The following is a 20514-nucleotide window of genomic DNA, read 5'->3' as shown; positions in this document are numbered from 1 at the left end:
AGTCATGGTGTTTCATCACAGTGGTAGTTACCCCAACTAGGACAGCATCCAAAGAGTGCCGACAGATGGCACATGATGTGACCAGTAGTCAGAGAAAAGGACAGACTCCATGCTGTGCACGCTGCAATCCTATGTTACCATGGTAATGAGTGATAGCCGTCCTCTCTGACCAGAATAGATTGTTCTAGTTCAAGAGAGATATGCATCTCTGAGTCTGATTTTTTAGTCAGGAGTGTAACTAACTCATGGCTTATGAGGCTTTGCCTCCATTTTGACACAGACAAAGGAAGCAGGAGGTTCTAGAAAACACTTATGGGGGTTGGCAAAGTAAGAGCAGGGCTTATTCATGCCACAAAGTAACTGATAATTGCCTTCATTATTCTAGGCTAGATTGAGGTCATTGTCTGATGAAATTGGACAATTTAGGAAATAGAAAAACTGAACACAACATCTGAGTCTGTTTAGACACAAAGTCTTATCAACATTTAGCTTTTAGGAAGGGGAGAGACAGGAAGAGATGAAGACACTCTTGTAGACAGGGAGGTGCATAATGAGGAGGAGAGCCTTGATGCAGCCTTAAAGCAGCAAGTGGGGGAGGGCCAGGTAGGGACGAGGAACCCAGAATCCATACAAACATCCGTTCTTTCATCCTTGGAGTGGAACACAGTGACATCATAACATTTGCTGCCTCTTAGACTTCAGAACCATCTGCTTCTGTTATTAAAACTAAACTAAATAAAGCCTGTGCAGGGCTCCCGGCTCTTTCCACTAAGGAAGCCTCAGCCCCATGGAGTTCACTGACAACTCCCTCGCCTTCCACCCTAGTTAATCATCTTGATTGGGTGGGCCACCTTTCACCCTCTCCACTACTTTGCTCCAAAACTCTCGTCAGTTCCACCCTTAATATATCAATTATCAGCAAAGCTTTTACAGGATCCCTCAAGGCCAGAGTTCAGGGCTGGTCCTTCTTAGCACACAGAGGGCTCCAGGTCACTCAGCCTGCCATCTATATCCACATCTTCTTTGGTGAACATTTTGGGAAAGGTCAGTACACATTTAGCCTCTTTCTTTGTATTTAGAGGTCTGTCAGAAGGCATGTCTTCTGATTGGATTTTCTAACATTCATGCAGTCCCAATAAACCTCTATCTGCACTCTGCTCCTTGGGGTGACCTTCTGTAATGCCAGGGATGCCAGGCCCCTCCCTCTGCAGCCCACAAGGACATCGTTGTGTAACTTTAAATGAACCCCTTGAAAGGACGGCTAGAACCCAAGGAGAAGAAAGAGAACAGCGTAATTTGTTTAGCTGATATAAAGGATGGAGGAAGGGCTTCAGGGCAAGGCTAGCTTAACTGAATTTGAGGGTTAATGCCGCATCCCAAAGTCATGCACTTTCTGCCTTTGTGTCTGTCTCCTGTGTTACTCTTCCTACAGTTTTGTCAATGAATTCTCTCAAGCAAAGGCAGAGGTGGCCCCAGAAGCCCCAGGCCACACTCAGTAAGTGCTGTGAACATAGAATCTCTTTCCTAAACATCACAAAAGTCTTCGGCAGGACTCTCCTTGCCTTGAAGAGATCACGACTTATTCCCCCCCCCCACTTGGCCCCTGCCCTCCTAGCGCTAGGGAAGAGACCTAAGGTAGTCAGAATCATGCACACTAAACTGGGTGGTAAAGCCAACCTTGAAAGACAGACACTGTCCCCTTAAGGTGCGCTGGGACATTACCAGATAACAAATGGGGTTCTTGTAAACTTTCTTTGACACAGGTAGAATTTTCCTAAAGGGACAAAAGACTGGCAAGAATTTGAACATGTGCCTAAATGTCATTTCCCCTGAACAGCTGGCTGATGTGGATTTTCAGTGGGTTTTGTGCTCTTCAGTACAGATCTCACTTCCCTAGAAGGCTGCCAAAGATACCTTTCCTAGAGCGCACAAGTGAGTCTCTGGTAATTCCCTTCAGTCCAACTGCTTAACATAAGGTGAAGCCATCATCTGGGACAGTTCATAATCAATGATTAGCTTACAAAGGGCCACCTTCTTGCCCCAACTCAGGAACACCCCAAAAGAAACCAAAACTAAAAACAAAAAGGCCACGCCTACTCAGCACTCACTATAGACTGATGGAGAACTTGGTCACACGGCTTTGCCATCTAACTGTTCCTCCACACATCTGTTTGTCTGGCTCACCTCCACCCACAGAGGCTATTCCCAGTCATCTTTCTCCACAAGAACTTCAGAGTCTGAGTTCCTTTCCAGGGAGCCACCCTTCAGCAATGCTTATGTGGCAGCTTAGGCTAGTCCTTCTAAGTTCCCACTATTAAACAGGACGGTTCTGTAGGAAAAGACCAAAAGTTGAAACAAAACAGCTTGATCTCAGTCCTCCTGAAGAGCAGTGAGAGTTTGGTAAAGTTAGTGAGCCAGTGTTATCCTCATGACCTCATCTGACAAAATGGTGACATGAGAACCGCAGCTCCTCAGGTTGTTAGGAGCATTTGTAACTGGTACATAAGCTCAGGAAAAGTACGCACACTAATGAGGTACCATGTTGTTTCAACATATAGACCTACTGCATAATGTTCAGATAGGGTTAAAAATATCTCTTCAACATTTATCATTACCTTATTGTGAAAACAAAATGACCAAAGGCATTTCTTCTTCCAAAAGTTGGGGGTAGGGAGATCAATAGGAATAACATTTATAAGATGTTATGGTCTAACTAGAAATGTCCCCCTACCCCAAGACTCATGTGCTGAATGCTTGGTTGGCAGCTTGTTCTATTTCAAAGGTTATGGAGTCTTTAGGAGGTGAGGCCTGACCAGCAGAAGTAGGTTGCTAGGATCAGGCCCTTGAAGTAGACATGAACCCTAGATCTAGCCTGTTCCTCCTACTTCCATGTGAACAATACTGTCTGTGGTGGTTTGAAAGAATATGGCCCCCAAAGGGAGTGGCACTACTGGGAGGTGTGGCTTTGTTGGAAGAAGTGTGTCACTGTAGGAGTGGGCTGTGAGGTCTCATATATGCTCAAGCCACACCCACTGTCTCAGACCACTTTTGGTTTCCTGTGAGTCAAGATGTAGGACTCTCAGCTACTTCTCCAGCACTATGTCTGCCAGCATGTCACCATGTCGCACCATGATGACAATGGACTGAATCTCTAAAAAGGTAAGCCACCCCAATTTAATGTTTTCCTTTATAAGAGTTGCCATGGTCATGGTGTCTCTCCACAGCAATAAAACCCTAACTGAGACAAACACTGAGCCAATCCACCATACCCTCCCACTGTGGTGGACCAAACCTGCTGAAATTTTATGATTCAAAATACATCCTTCCTGCCTGGGATGGTTTATCTTGACGGTCACCTTGACAGGCTCTAGCATCACCATGGAAATAAATTTCTGGGCTTGTCTGTGCAGGGTTATCTAGATTGGGTTAACCATGGTAGGGAAGACCAGCCCTAAACCTGGATGGCACCATTCAAAGGGCTGTGTTTCTGGCTGCACAAAATAGAGAAAATGAGCTGTAAAGTGACTAATGCACTCTCTTCAGCTGCTTCTGTCAAGCACTTTACCACAGTAATTAGAAAAGAAGTAGCACATAAAATTTGTGTCAGAGAAGCTGGCCTCTTGGTGTGATAGACCCAAATGTGTGGTCTGAAGCCTCTGGACAAGGTTGTAAGAGCTTTGTGGAAGAGGTTTACAGTGCAGCCTAGAGGAGAACACTGGGAGAAGAGGCTAACAGGAAGTTCTGGTGCAAGCCTGGAAGAACTGCCTGCCAACGGGAAAGTCGGCAGTAAAGACAGCACTTGGAGAGTCTCCGATGGGAATGAAGGCATGATGGGAACCCGGACTAGAGGGTATTCATGTTAGATTCTGGCTACATTCTCCATATATCACAACAATTAGAGTGAGGCCATTCAAAAGATATGGATAAATTAACTGAGCAGGAGAAATTCCACAGCAGGGAAGCGTCTGGGCTGTAGTGCGGTTGCTGCTGGCTGTGCAGATTATAGTTATATGAAAAAAATATAAACAGCCAAACTATTTCTTTAAATCTTCAATTTGGACAAGAAAATATGTGTTTGATGCAGACAAAGCATGGATGCCACAGTGGTCACTATTGGAGGTTCTTAGCATTGAAGAAAAGTGATCTGTATCAACCAAGACAATGGGTACAGTGCTGATAGAACAAACTGTCAGGAGATGGGGGCTGCCTTCATACATGCATACATTTCTTTATTTAGATGGGTGCAAGGAATCATGGAGTTGGCCTGGTCTCACTGCCTTGAGACACATGCATCATAGATTTTTCAGGTTAGAATCCATGGCTCCCAGGACACTGTGTGCCTTTAAGTTCCTGAGAAACTGAGGCACTCCCTCAGGCAGTGGATTATTCAGGCTTCCTGTGTGTCTCTGCATTCCCTGGAAGTCATTGAAGCACAGAGAAGCTTGTCTGGAAAATTAGTCTTAGACATTTACCTCATGAAGCCATATAACCTGAAAAAGTCAGGTGTATTCTCCCTGGCAGCCACCATTATATTCTGTTTTGATACATGTATAAAAAGTTGATTGCAGGCCAGGCATGGTGGTGCAGGCCTTTAACCCTAGCACTCAGGAGGCAGAGGCAGGCTGATCTCTGTTAGTTCAAAGTCAGCCTGGTCTACAGAGTGAGTTCCAGGACAGGCTCCAAAGCTACATAGAGAAACCCTGTCTTATGAAAACAAAAACAAACAAACAAAAAGAAGTCTGATTGCTTGGGATAAACTTGTCTCAGCCCCGTCCTGCTGAGACCCCTCCAAACTAGCCCTATCAGGAGACCTGGCTTTGGTAAGTAAGCACCAGCACTTACAGACATGGTCTTGCTAAAGAGCCCTGGCTGGCCCAGAACTGAGGTATTCACCTGCCTCTGCCTCTTGGAAACACAGATAGACAGACAGACACACAACAGACATATGTAACTATTTTTCATCTTGCTGATCCATACTTTTGTAATTACATAATTACTATGTCTGCTTTAAGATTCATTCTACCCTGTATAGGTGACCCTACTTTCAGATTTCAAATGCACAGAATATCTAACTCAGTCCCTTCACTTTCAAGCCTATTTATGTTTGTAGAGATGAAGGATCTTATAAGCAGTATAAAGTTGGCTTTTATCTTTTAATACATTTGGGTAATGTCTTTCAAGGAAATTGCATGCATTTACATTGAAAGAAACTGATAATGTCTTGCTAGAACCATTATGTAATATTTTATAATTTTGTTCTTCTGTGGTTCAGTGAATTTATCTAGCAGTATGTTTATATTCCTTGCTTATTAGTTAGGGTTTATACATTATACATTTTTGTTTTGTGGCTATTAGGTTTACAAAGTGGTGACAGGGTAGAGAAGGAACTGGATAGGAAGTAATGGGAGTGGATTTGAATCAAACACATATATATGTATGAATATTAAATATATTAAGTCATCTTTTAATTATAACAAACCATTTTGAAATGTAATAACAACATAATTGAAAATTTAAGAACAAAGGACAAGATAAAATATATGAAAACCCTATAATTTACCTCATTGCTCCCACATTTTGAATTTTTTGGTATTTCATCTCTTAGGTGTTAGTATAATTATCAATTTTTGTTTTGTTTTTAGACTTTATACACCAGCAACTTAAATAACTGCTCTTTTAATACTATCCCTGAGTTCTTGTAAGTTCTATTCTTTCCTCTATAGTCTATTTTTAAATTATCCTCAGCACCTCCATTGGGAGCCCCCTGCTCTACCAGAGGCCATGCCAGCAACCAGATTCCCAAGTAAGCACCTCCCTTACCAACACTCCTCCAGAACCCACCAGTCTAACCCCAATAACCCTTCCCAGATTGTCACCCCATCCCACGCACACCTCCTGTGGTAACCCCTTGCTTCACCAGAGGCCACACCAGCACCCACATCCCCAGAGGCCTCCTGATTAGACCAGAGATCACTCCAGCTGCCAGAACCCCAGACCCCAACTCAGGCAGAAGCCCCCTGCTCAACTAGAGGCTATCTGGCCACCAGAAGTCCAGCCCACAATGTTGTGGAATATTGCTTTAATTATGTAAAGGTGTGTTACATTTGTTTATTTGGTACCCATCAAGGGGGCTGAATTTCCACATAGGGGCTAAGAAAGTGGGGAAAAAAGAAAAAAAAGGAAAAGAAAAAAACGGAAGTCGCTCCTTTTGGAGGCTCTACTTTACCAGTATGCTAAGTAGAAACAGCAAGCTAAGTAAAACCACCTGCCACAGCACAGGGCACCAACTTCATAGAGCTGAGGCAGTTGATCACAGCTCCCAGTTGAACACAGCTCTGGGCCAGGCTCTTGGGACATAAAGCTCAGCTTTCATTGACCTGTGCAGGGTGGAACCAGCCACCAGCAAAAGCTGCTTACCAGTTTAAGGCTCAGCATTTTAAGGCTCACACAGTCAAAAAAAAAAAAAAAAAAAAAAAGGCTAGAGACACACAGTAAAGACAGATCTGTATGGGGAAGAAAAAAAAACCCTCTAAACAGGTTACAATGTGTTTAAAAATGTGCATAGGCTTAAGAAAGAAAAGAAAATTGGTATAGACTGTAATAGGAAAAAATAAATAGTTTAAAAATAATAAAGTCTTGGATTCAACAATTCACGCTCTTGCAGTCCCTCCTCTTTCTCAACCACTGGACACCTGGAGCTCCACCTGGGGCCTGACTGAGGATCTCTGCATCCACTTCCATCAGTTATTGGATGAGAGTTCCAAGACGACTGTTAGGGTGTTTAGTCATCTGATCACCAGACTAGGTCAGATAAGGCTGTCTCTCGACCATTGCCAGCAGTCTACAGAGAATGTATCACTGTGGATTTCTGGGGACCTCTCCAGCACTCTGCCTATTCCTGTTCTCATGTGGTCTTCATTTATCATGGTCTGTTATTCCTTGTTCTCCCTTTCTGTTCTTGATCCAGCTAGGATATCCAAGATTGCAAAAAGCACAGGGACAAATAGCCAATCGAAAGAAAGCAGATGAATTAAGAACCAATGGCTGTGGAGCCCCTAGCTAGATCAGGCCCTCTGGATAAGTGAGACAATTAAATAGTTTTGGGAGGCACTCAGTCTGTGGGACCAGGACCTGTCCTTAGTGCATGAGTTGGCTGTTTGGAACCTTGGGCTTACACAGGGACACTTTGCTCAGCCTGGAAGGAGGGGACAGGACCTGCCTGTACTGAATCCACCAGGTTTAAATGAATCCCCAGGGGTGTCTTGGTCCTGGAGGACATGGGAATGGAGGGGAGGGGTTGGGGGAAAGGTGGGGGTGGGGGTGGGAGGCGGGGATAGGGGAACCCATGGCTGATGTATAAAATTAAAACACATAATAAAAAAATTAATGAAGTCTTAAAAGAGAGAGTAGAGTAATATAAAGAAATGAGCCACAAAAATATGGGAAATCTGGATCCTGTATGGTGTTGTGTTGACTTTGAATTTTCTGAATGCTGATGAGCAAATGACAGATGCCAAGAGACATGGGATTGTAAAGGGGACTGCTGGATTAAACCAGCCTAGATACTTTAGGGTGGCCTTAAATTTAAAATCAGAAAATGTATTGCATTGGGGAAGAGGCGATGCTTTTATTTTCACAGGAAATGAAAGGCTGTGGATTCCTTCAAGGTTAATAGAAGACCAGGTGTGATTTAGGGAGACATCTGAAAATCTTGGCTACAGACATAAAGAAATAAACCAATGAAAACTACAAGATAGATGACATATAAGCTGATCCCTTTGTATGTGAACAGTTCTGAGACTGAAGAACAAATGATAAACTCATTTTCCCAGAACTTGACCATTATTTCAGTTTCCTCAGGGTCCTCTAAAGATGACTTTGTCCTCAAACAACAAGAAACAATCTAGAGAACACAACACCCATATTCCCAAGATATGGGGTGGGTAGCTTTTGGGCATTTGGTGGGTTATGGATGTTTGTCATCATTTAGGGAGGGATATAGGAATATAGAATAAAAAGACAACTATTAGCCAAAAATATTTTACATTGGTATAGATTTTGATATATTGATACAGATTTAATGTTATTTTTGTGCTGTGGAATAATCCTTTGGTACACTGTGAATATATATATTACTCTCATTGGTTAATAAAGAGCTGATTGGCCTACAACTGGACAGGAAGATATTGGGCAGGAGAGCCAGAGTAGGAGGATGCTCCAAAGAAAAATGGCAGACTCTGTGATTTGCCAGCTAGAAGCAGAAGAAGCAACATGAGAAGTTCAAACTCATAAACAAACCTCAGGGCAGAAGATAGATTAATAAATATGGGCTAATTTAACTAGAGACAACCCTAAACTATTGGCTGAGCATTTATAATTAATAACAAGTCTCTGTGTGATTATTTAGGAGGGACTAACATGACACATAGAAACTTCACCTACACATTTGTTATCATGTATGTATGTTTCTACTCTTGTTTGGGGTATTGTGCTTATTTTAAAATATAATGTATAATTAAGAAATGCAGGTTAGTAGTTAGTCATCTATAATAATCAAACCTGTAGTCATATTAGGTATGTTTTCATGGTTAAACATATGTTTTAGATAGATAGATTCTCCTCAATTGCTTCAGAGACCTAAAGAATATAGCAATTAAGATGTTTAATGACCTAAGGCTTTTCATGATAGTGAGACACATCTGCTCTGGTAGCACCAATCTACTTCATAAAAGGATGATATGCATTGAGAAAAACCTCAATATGGAGTTTTCTTTCAATGTGGCAAAGCTAGCCATTTGGGCAAAAAACTGTTCTTGCCTCTACTGCTGACAGTATACCATCCAAACTGGAAATACAGGACATAAAAGAAAAAGACTGCCAAACTTTGCCAAGACAAGGTGGGACAGTCCTTCAAAATTCCTGCTTCGTAGAAAAGTCTGCCAGACATTCTAGGCCTGTAGATTGAAGATAGATGCCCTAACATTGCAGAGGAAACTTGAGTGACTGTTCAGGAAGCCAGCTGTCTCTGTCTTTTATATAGTTTTGGAAGTGGCTTGTACTACACTTCCTGTTTATTGAGGTAATATTATATTCTTCTGGGGTATTTAATGCAGTTGAAGACTAGATAGTTATAGTTACAGTTCCTCTTAGTTATTATAGAGGGTAAATTAATTATAAAACTTTAGACTCACCAAGATAAGATAAATAATGTGAGTATTTTCTCTGAATTTGCCAAATACAAATGGACTGGATATTGTAAATGTAATTCTCACTTGATAATTGTTGTTCTTATTGTATATAGTGTTACTATGTTGAAGTTAAAACATTGCCTTTTTATTTAGACAAAAAAGTGGAAATGTTGTAGAATATTACTTTCACTATGTAAAGGAATGTTATATTTGTTTATGCTGCATCTGTGCAACAATGTAGAAATGTGTTACATATGTTTATGCTGCATTTGTTTCATTATATGAAGATGTGTTGCTGTTTTACTTTGCCTGCCTAAAGTACCTGATTGGTCTAATAAAAAGCTAAATAGACACTAGCTATGCTATAGAGGAATAGGCTGGGCTGGTGGGTAGAAAGAATAAGTAGGAGGAGAAATCTAGGCTTGGGGAATGAGAGAGAGGAGAGAATGAAGGAGCAAGAGAGGGACACATCTGGGGCTAGAAGCCAGGCAGCTGCCAGCAAGCCAGCCACAGAGGAAATGAGAGAGTAAGATATACAGAATGAAAAAAGGTTAAAAAGCCACAAGGCAAACATAAATAAAGAGAAACAGATTAAAACAAGAGTTAAGAAAAGGCCAAGTGTGTATAACTAATCATAAGTCTCCATGTCATAATTTGGAAGCTAGTTATTGGCCAAAAGAAAACCTGTTACACCCCAACTTGGGCATAGACCTTCTACTTAAACACAGGTCACTCCAGCAAAAAGACAGAGAGGAAACAGAAACCAAGGAACAAAACACGCATCAAACAAAGACAAACTCAGAAATCAGCACCTAGACCTATAATCACCCCAAACCCAGATGCCTAAATTCTAGTGTAAGAATACAATCAACAACAGCCAGGGCAATATGTCACCACTAGACTTCAGCTATCCTGCCACAGCAAGCCCTGAATATTCCAACACAGATGAAGCAAAAGAAAATGACCTTAAAACCACTTTTATAAAGAGGATAGACATCCTTAAAGAGGAAATGAATAAATAAATTAAAGAAAGCCAAGACAAAAGAAACAAACAATTGAAAGAAATGAATAAAACTGTTCAAGATCTGAAAATGGAAATAGAATCAATGAAGAAAACCCAAATTGAGGGAATTCTAGAAAAGGAAAATTGAGATAAGTGAACAGAACTACAGAAGCAAGCTTCACCAACAGAATACAAGAGACAAAAGAGAGAATCTTAGGCATTGAGGAAAAAATAGACACATTAGTCAAAGGAAATGTTAAATCTGAAAGATCCCGGACACAAAACATCCAAGAATTCTGGGACACCATGAAAAGACCAAACCTGATCACAATAGGAATAGAAGAAGGAGAAGAATCCTAGCTCAAAGGCCCAGAAAATATTTTTTCTTTATTTTTGTTTTTTGTTTTTGCTTTTGTTTTTCGAGACAGGGTTTCTCTGTAGCTTTGGAGGCTGTCCTGGAACTCGCTTTGTAGACCAGGCTGGCCTAGAACTCATAGAGATCCACCAGCCTCTGCCTCCCGAGTGCTGGGATTATAGGGGTGCGCCACCATTGCCCGGCACCAGAAAATAATTTTAAGAAAATCATGAAAGAAAAATTTCCTAACCTAAAGAAGGACATGCCTATAGAGGTACAATAAGCTTTCAGAACACCAAAAAGATTAGACCAAAAAAGAAAGTCCCCATGCCACATAATAATCATAATACTAAACACACAAAATATAAAGAATATTAAAAACTGCAAAGGAAAAAGGCCAAGTAATATATAAAGGCAGACTTATCAGAATTACACCCAACTTTTCAAAAAGTCAGAAGGGCCTGAACATATGTCTTGCAGACTCCAAGAGACCAAGGATGCTAGTGCAGACTACTATAACCAGCAAAACTTTCAATCATTATAGATGGAGAAAACAATACATCCCATGGTAAAATCAAATTTAAACAGTATCTATCCACAAATTCATCTGTACTGAAGGTACTAGATGGAAACTCCAACCCAAGGAGGTTAACTACCACCAGGAAAATACAGGCAATAATCTCACACCAACAAAGCCCTAAGAAGGGAAACACACACACACACACACACACACACACACAACTACCACCACCAAAAACAACAAAATAATAACAGGAAATAAAAATCACTGGTCATTGATATCTCTCAATATCAATCAACTCAATTCCCCAATAAAAAGATACAGCCTAACAAAAGGGATGTGAAAACAGAATCCATCTTTCTGCTGCATAAAAGAAACACACCTCAACATCAAAAATAGACATTACCTCAGAGTCAAGGGTTGAGAAAAGTTATTCTAAGCAAATGGACCTAAGAAACAAGCTGGTATAGCCATTCTAATTACTAACAAAATAGATTTCAAACCAAAGTTAATCAAAAGAAATGGAGAAGGACACTTCATACTCACCAAAGGAAAAATGAACTAAGATGATTTTTCAATTCTTAACATCTAAGCCCCAAACACAAGGGCACCTACATTTGTAAAGGAAACATTACTAAAGCTTAAATCACAAACTGACCCTCAAACATTGATAGTGGGAGACTTCAATATCTGACTCTCACCAATGAACAGATCATCCAGACAAAAATCTAAACAGAGAAATACTAGAACTAATAGATGTTATGAAACAAATTGACCTAACAGATATCTACAGAACATTTCACCCAAACACAAAAGAATATACTTTCTTCTCAGCACCTCATGGAACATTCTCCAAAACTGACCACATACTTGGCCACAAAGCAAGTCTCAACAGTTACAAGAAAACTGAAATAACCCCTGTATCCTATCAGACCACCATGGATTAAAACTGGATTTCAACTATAACAGAAACAACAGAAAACCTATAATGTAGCTGGAGACCTTCTCTCCAGTCCCTGCCAAGCCCTGTTAGTCCGACAACCCATTTATAAAGTAAACACACAGACGCTTATATTATTTAAACTGCTTGGCCATTAGCTCAAGTCTACCATTGTCTAGCTCTTACTCTTATATTTAGCCAATTTCTATTAATCTATACTTTGCCACGTGGCTCTTGGCTTATTGGTACCTTACATCTTCCTTGTCCTGGCAGCCACTGCAGTGTCCTCTCCTGCCTTCCTCTTCTCCCAATTCTCCTTTCTCTTAGTTCTCGCCTATACTTCCTGCCTGGCTACTGACCAATTAGTGTTTTATTTACCAGTGAATCATCCAGAGCACTATAAGCTCAAGGAAACTGAACAACTCTCTACTGAATGTCTACTGTGTAAAAGCAGAAATAAAAGAATTAAAGACTTCCTAGAATTCAATGAAAATGAATGTATAGCATACCCAAACGTATGGGACACAATGAAAGTGGTACTAAGAAGAAAGTTCAAAGCACTAAGTACCTTTGTAAAGCAACTGGAAAGATCTAGGTCCTGAACAGCACACTTGAAAGCTCTAGAACAAAAAGAAGTAAACACACCCAAGAGGAGTAGATGACGTGAAATAATCAAACTGGCGATTGAAATCAACAAAATGAAACAAAGAGAACAAATACAAAAAAATCAATGAAACAAAGAATTGGTTCTTTGAGAAAATCAATAAGATAGACAAATCTTTATCCAAATGAACTAAAAGATAGAGAGAGAATATCCAAATTAACAAAGTGAGAAAAAAAAGGGGAGACATAACAACAGACACTGAGGAAATCCAGAGAATCATTAGGTCATACTTCAAAAACCCATACTTCACAAAATTAGAAAATCTAAAAGAAATGGACAATTTTCTTGATAGACACAATGTACCAAAGTTAAATCAAGATCAGATAAACAATTTAAATAGACTTATAACCTGTAAGGAAATAGAAGCAATCATTAAAAATCTCCCAACCAAAAAAGCCCAGGGCTAGATGATTTTAGTGCAGTATTCTACCATACTTTAAAAGAAGAGGTAATACAAATACTCCTCAAATTGCTCCACAAAATAGAAACAGAAGAAACATTGCCAACCTCATTTTATGAGGCCACAGTCAGCCTGATACAGAAAGCATAGAAAGATTCAACAAAGAAAGAATTGCAGACCAATTTCCTTGGTGATCATTGATTCAAAAATACTCAATACAATACTCAAAAACCAAATCCAAGAGTACATCAAAAAGATCAGCCACCATGATCAAGCAGGCTTCAACCCAAAGATGCAGGGATGGTCAACATCTGAAAATTTGTCAATGTAATCTACCATACAAACAAATTGAAAGAAAAAAAATCACATGATCATCTCAATAGATACTGAAAAGACACTGACAAACAACCTTTCATGATAAAAGTACTGGAGAGATCAGGAACATTCAAGGAACATACCTAAAATGATAAAGGCAATTTACAGCCAACATCAAATTAAATGGAGAGAAACTCAAAGCAAATCCACTAAAGTCAGAAACAAGACAAGGTTGTTCACTCTCTCTCCACATCAATTCAATGTAGTACTTGAAGTTCTAGCTAGAATAATAAGACAACTAAAGGAGATCAGGGGGATATAAATTGGAAAAGAAGAAGTCAAAGTATCGCTATTGCAGATGATATGATAGTGTACATAAATAACCCTCAAAATTCCACCAGGGAACTCTCCTACAGTTGATAAACACCTTCAGTGAAGTGGCTGAATACAAGATTAACTTAAAAAAAAAAGTAGTCCTCCCATATACAAATGGAAAACTGGCTAAGAAAGAAATCAGGAAATAACACCCTTCAAAATAGCCACAAAGAATATAAAATACCTTGGTGTAACCCTACCCAAGCAAGTGAAAGACTTGTATGACTAGAACTTTAAGTCTTTAAAGAGCCAGGCGGTGGTGGTGCACACCTGTAATCCCAGCACTCGGGAGGCAGAGGCAGGTGGATCTCTGCGAGTTTGAGACCAGCCTGGTATACAGTGCTAGTCCAGGACAGGCTCCAAAGCTACAGTGAAACCCTGTCTTGAAAAACCAAAAAAGAAAAAAGAAAAAAAAAAGTCTTTAAAGAAAGAAACTGAAAAAGATATCAGAAGGTGGAAAGATCTCCCATGTTCCCAGATTGGTAGGATTAACATAGCAAAAATGGCTGGACATCTTACCCAAAGCAATCTATAGCTTCAATTTCCATCAGAATCTCAAAGAAATTCTATACAGATCTAGAAAGAAAAATACTCAGCTTCATTTGTAGAGACAAAAAAAAACCCCCAAGATAGCTAAAACAATCCTGTACAAAAAAAGAACTTCCATAGGTATCACATCCCTGATTTCAATCTTTACTACTGAGCTATAGTAATAAAACTATGTGGTATTGACATAAAACAGACTAATTGATCAATGGAATCAAATTGAAAACCCGGACATAAATCCACATACCTATGGATACCTGATTTTCAACAAAGAAGCCAGAAATACACAATGGAAAAAATAAAAAGCATCTTCAACAAATGGTGCTGGTTTAACTGGATGTCTGCACATAGAAGAATGCAAATAGATCCATATCTATCATCCTGCACAAAACTCAAGTCCAAGTGAATCAAAGACCTTAACATAAAACCAGATACACTGAACCTTATAGAGGAAAAAGTGGAGAATAGTCTTAAACACATTGTCATAGGAAACAACTTCTTGAACAGAACACCAATAGCACAGGCACTGAGATCAATAATTAACAAATGAGACTTCATGAGACTGAAAGGCTTCTCTAAGGCAAAGGACACCATCAACAGGACAAAACAGCAGCCTACAGAATGGGAAAGGATTTTCACCAACTCAAAATCTGATAGAGGGTTAATTGAACCAAAAGTTTCTCCTGTCCTGCCTGGCCCTGCTGTCTGGATGAATCTCCCCCACCCATGGGCAGTCCTGCAACCACTTTTAAAATAATCACTCCGAGGCTATATTAATTACAAACAGTATGGCCTATGGCTTCAGCTTCTTGATAGCTAGCTCTTTCATCTTAAATTAACCAATTCCTATTAACCTATATGTTGCCACGTGGTCATGGCGTTACTGGTCTGCTGGCATCTTGTTGCTCCTTTGGTGGCAGTTGGCATCTCTCTCAACTCAATCCTCCTTCTCTCTGTATCTCTGCTTGGATTTCCCACCTGGCTGTAAGCTTTCTTGCTATAGGCCAAAATAGCTTTATTTATTATCCAGTGGAAGCCACACATATTCACAACATACAGAAAGACATCCCATATCAGTTAATATCCAAAATATATAAAGAATTCAAGAAACTAGACATCAAAAAACCAAATAATTCAATAAAAAATGAGGTACAGATTTAAACAGAATTCTCAACATAGGAATATCAAATGATAGAGAAGCACTTAAAGAAATCTTCAGCTGGGTGGTGATGGCACATGCCTTTAATCTCAGTACTTGAGAGGCAAAGGCAGGTGGATCTCCATGAGTTTGAGGCCAACCTGGTCTACAAAGTGAGTTCCAGGAAAGGCTCCAAAGCTACACGGAGAAATCCTGTCTCAAAACACAAAAAACAAAAAACAAAAAAAATTAGAAATCTCCAACATCATTAGCCATCAGGGAAATGCAAATCAAAACAACTCTGAGATTCTATCTTACACCTGTCAGAATGTCTAAGACCAAAACCACAAATGACAGCTCATGCTGGCAAGGATGTGAAGCAAGGGGAACACTTCTCCACTGTTGGTGGTAGTGCAAACTTGTTCAGCCATTTTGAAAATCAATATGGCAGGTTCGCAGAAAACTAGAAATCAATCTACCTCAAAACCCACCTATACCACTCCTGGGCATATTCCCAAAGGACATTTTATCATACAGCAAGGGCACTTGCTCAACTATGCTAATAGCAGCTTTATTGATAATAGGATCTAGATTCACCAGGAAACAAACCTCGAGTATGTCTGTGAGGAATCTTCTAGATTAGGCTAACATTCTATGGGCTGAGGTCAGTCTGGAAGAGGAAAAGCCAGGCATCTACTGCTCTCACTTCCTGGCTGCAGATGGGATGCATCCAGTGTCTCACATGGCTGCTGCCAGAATTCTGCACCACAGTAGTCTCTGTCCAAAGCTTTGAAGCACATAGGCCCTCCCTTATGTTGTTTTAGCCAGGTGTATTTTCACAGCAGTGAAAGATGTAACTAATACAAATTTTTCTATTTGATCTGGTCTACCATTACCATAGATGCCTTTTTAAATTCTAAATTTTCCCACATGTTCTTTGCAGCTTAAGTATATTCAATATCTGCTAAGTTTCTGTTAAAATATAAAAATCAATTCTCTGTGGTTTTTTTTTTTTTTTTTTTTTTTTTTTTTTTTTTTTTTTTTTTTTTTTTTGTGAAGCTGAGGATCGAACCCAGGGCATTGAGCTTGCTAGGCAAGTGCTCTACCACTGAGCTAAAACCCCATCTCTGTGGGGTTTTTTAATCCTCCAAATTCACTGAATTTTTTTTTTTTTACATCAACTCAACCCCCCTTCTGAGTGTTCTCTCAAACTGTTAGTTTCTGATCTTATTTTGAGATTATATGGGGACATGATTACCTGGAAGTTTTGAAGTGTAAATTGCATGTAGAACTGTCTGAACATTGAACGATGAGGTATTTATTCTCATCTCATTCCTAATCTGGTTGTGCTGTGCCTGTTTTCCCAGGATTTGCAGCAGGCTATGCATTTTCTCTATGCTGTAGATAACTTCCCGAGTTCAGCATTAAGTGGTGCTCAGATCTAGACTTGCCGAGCAACTGCTAGTGACATGTTGTTGTTTTAGACTGGTGGATAAAGGCTTTCCCCAATATACTGTTGATTTATTATTCCAAAAGAAACAGGAGATTGCCTGGTGTAGCCTGTACCCACAGGCTTCCTCTGGGGCCAGCATAGACCAAATACCTCATCCACAGCTGTAGGCTTGCAGCCAAGCAGAAAAGAACTGGGCAGTGTCACTATGGGTCAACTCACCCCATGTCAGGTTCCTATGCTACATCTATGGCGACCAATGTTGCCAAATTATATCACATCCTGAGCCCACCACTCCCCAAGACAAACATAGCATGTGGTGGAGGAAGGCCCACAATGCAATGGGCTACTACTGCAAAGGTAGAGCCACAGCTATGGCTACAAACATTGCAAGAGAAGATGCTAAGATGTAAGCTAGAAGAGAGCACTGTGGCTGGTGGCTGCATGTATTCCCAGCATTGCAGCTTCCCCAACGTCTCATCTGCAGGGGAGGGCTGTGGTGATATTGTGTTCCCCAAAATATTGTGCACCCCAATAAACTTATCTGGAGTCAGAGAACAGAACAGCCACTAGATATAAAAGCCAGGAAAAGGTGGCAACATGCCTTTAATCCTAGCATTCTGGAGGCAGAGATCCACGGCCACACTGGAAACAGCCAGGCATGGTGACACACACCTTTAATCTCAGGAAGTGATAGCAGGAAGCAGAAAGGTATTTAAGGCGTGAGGACAAAGAAATAAAGCTGGTTAATTAAGCAACAGTTCAGCTGAGATCCATTCTGAGGTGACACAGAGGCTTCCAGTCTGAGGAAACAGGATCAGCTGAGGAATTGGTAAGGTGAGGTAGCTGTGGCTTGTTCTGTTTCTCTGATCTTCCAGTGTTCACCTCAATACCTGGCTCCAGGTTTGATTTTATTAACAAGACCTATTAAGAATCCTACTACAGAGGGATGCACATATACACACACACAGGCAAAAACACTCGGACACGTAACATTTTTAAATGCTGTGGAAGATAAACTTAACAAGAATTATGTGAAAAAAATTGCTAATCAAACTAGCAAGTAGGATGTAATCATAATCTTTCTAGTCATTGGGAAGTACACACATACACACACACACACACACACACATTGCAAGAGGCAACATCACAAATACAACCCCCATATGTTAGTAGTTATTATTCTTGAATCTATTTCTGTTAATATTTATATTTTTCCATATTCTTTCTTATATACTATTTTGTCTGTACTGGCCACTTATTCATTCTATATTTTCTTTTAAAGGGTCTACTCCTTACATGATACACCTTAGATTAAAATTAAAATCAAAAGCACTCACATCTAAATGCTAGTAATTCTACAATCTAATAGGAACCTGACTCCTAAAATGGCCAAAACATTTTAAGTGCCAACTAAAAGGACTCACACAGTCACTAGGAAAATCTAAATGTGAGTCCAGCAACAGTTAGTTCCAAGAAGTCCCTGCTGGCCATAATTAATTCAAAGAAGCAATCAGTGGCACTAATACTGACTATTGTAATGTGTGTAACTCACTTGCTCTCAATAATAGGTTACATTCAGTACTCTCCCCAGGACCAGAAATTGATTGCTAAATAGTCTGCGAGGCCCATGTAACATGGAAGGCATTTTTTTATGGCTTTCCTATTGGTGGCCATTTCCCTCACTCTGAGTCAAAAAGCCATGGCTTAACAAGAGGAAATGTGACTTGAAATTTAACACTTCTTGGACAATCTAAGCCATAGAGGCCTGCACCCATCTAGGCCCAGACTTGGTAAGGGTACATACAGCCTTGAAGCACCCTTTATTGGCTCATCCTTCCTCTTCCTGTGACTTCAATTTCTTTCTCCTCTTCTTTTTAACTCTTCTTTTCTGTGCTGTTTTTCAACCATGTGGTCTTTTTCTCTCCAAGCATATGGCTGCTCCTGAACATGGATTTTCTCTGATAGGGCCTTCTAAAGTGATACAGAGCCCCTCTATGCCTGTATGGGTGCTCAGAGAAACCACAGTGCATCCTGAACCTAGAAGTCAGACAAAGTAATAGTCACCTCAAAGCAACTGGAGGATGGTGACCAGGCTCAGCACTGAGGGATGCTTCCCTGCCTACCTGATGATCTAAGTTTGCTCTTTGGATTCCACAAGATATGGAGAGAACTGGTCCCAAAGAGTTATCCTCACACATGTTGTGGTAAGTGTACACCTGTACTAACACATATACACACAAAAATAATAACACAAAAGTTAAAAGTTGGTAACAAAGTTCCATTATGCACAGTGCAACACTCTGTGCATAAATGAATCCCCAAACTACTCATTAGGAAACAGTCAATGCCAATCCTTGTGTCTCTCTCTGTTATGCCACTGATGAGTACTTAGAACCAATGTATCCATGGCCTTACTCTGTCATTCTCTTGGCTTACAAGCATCTCTAGGACAGACAAGGAAAGGTACTTAGGACAGGCAGGAAAGAAATCTGACTCTCTTCTAGCTACAGATTTCTAGAGACAGCCAGTCTAGAACTGTACTGAGCCAATATATATTGGAAATCAGGGAAGTCACAGGAGTCTAGATAACTAAACCCAAGTATCAGAAAACAGGTCCTCGGGATAATATGGTGCTGTCCAAGTTTACTGCCTGTGTTCCTTAGCTAGACTGAATCTTTGGGGGATGCTTAAATCAAGCTGTGAGGTTTTATCTCACTTTGTTGTTGTGATTAGCATTCCAATGATCTACATCCCATATCTATTTTATTTCTAAGAACAAACTAAAAATATCCATTAAAAGGCAAGACAGACAGGCTAAGCCTTGGGTGAGGTTAAGATTAAATCAATAGAAAAGAAAGGCCATGGGGAATCAAGGGTAGTTGGCTTTATGCAAAACTGACATCAAAAACTACATCTGTGTAGATCCAAGAGTGAAGCCAGCTTGCATGTATATTAGAATCATCAGGCAGGTGGATGATGAAAATATGGGAAGAGATTAAAGAACTCAGTAAGTAGATTAGTCATTTTGTAATCAGGTTGGAATACAAATTAGAGGCCAAATGTCTTTTATCTGTGTTCGTTTGATTGACTTTTTTGTAATGTAAATTATAAGTTTTTTGAGACCTAGGTTTCTCAATGAGACTCCACAAAGTCATTTTTCATCTGAGTCCTTTACATATCCTATTTACAAATGCAGTCATAGCTATGGAGTGGTAACACAGTTCTGCAGGCAACTGTATCAAGACAGACTCTTCACTTGGCCTTCTGCAAGTCTCCATAGCATCCCTTGTTATCTTTTCTCCCACGCTATTGTTGGGGCAGGAGCAATTTAGAGAGGACAGCGATACCTCACTCAGACAAGAGCAGTCAAGTTGAACCTTTTACTACATTATTCCTGCCCACCTACAAGTGACACTATGGAAAACCTCTCCAAGTCTCCCTAGTACCCAGGTCTGTGACCCCATCCACCCTGACTGCCGACAAGCTCACATGATGCATTATCTCAACTCAGTTGTCTTAGCCTCATATACACATGCTGCTCCTGCTCCTCTCAGGTTCCCCACCAGCTGGTCATAGTGAGCAGCCAAGATACACTGCACCCTGACAGCTCAGAGTGG

Source organism: Onychomys torridus, chromosome 5 (assembly GCF_903995425.1).
Source record: "Onychomys torridus chromosome 5, mOncTor1.1, whole genome shotgun sequence".
NCBI lineage: Eukaryota > Metazoa > Chordata > Mammalia > Rodentia > Cricetidae > Onychomys > Onychomys torridus.
The sequence above is the reverse complement of the archived record's forward strand: the minus strand, read 5'-3'. Positions refer to the sequence as shown.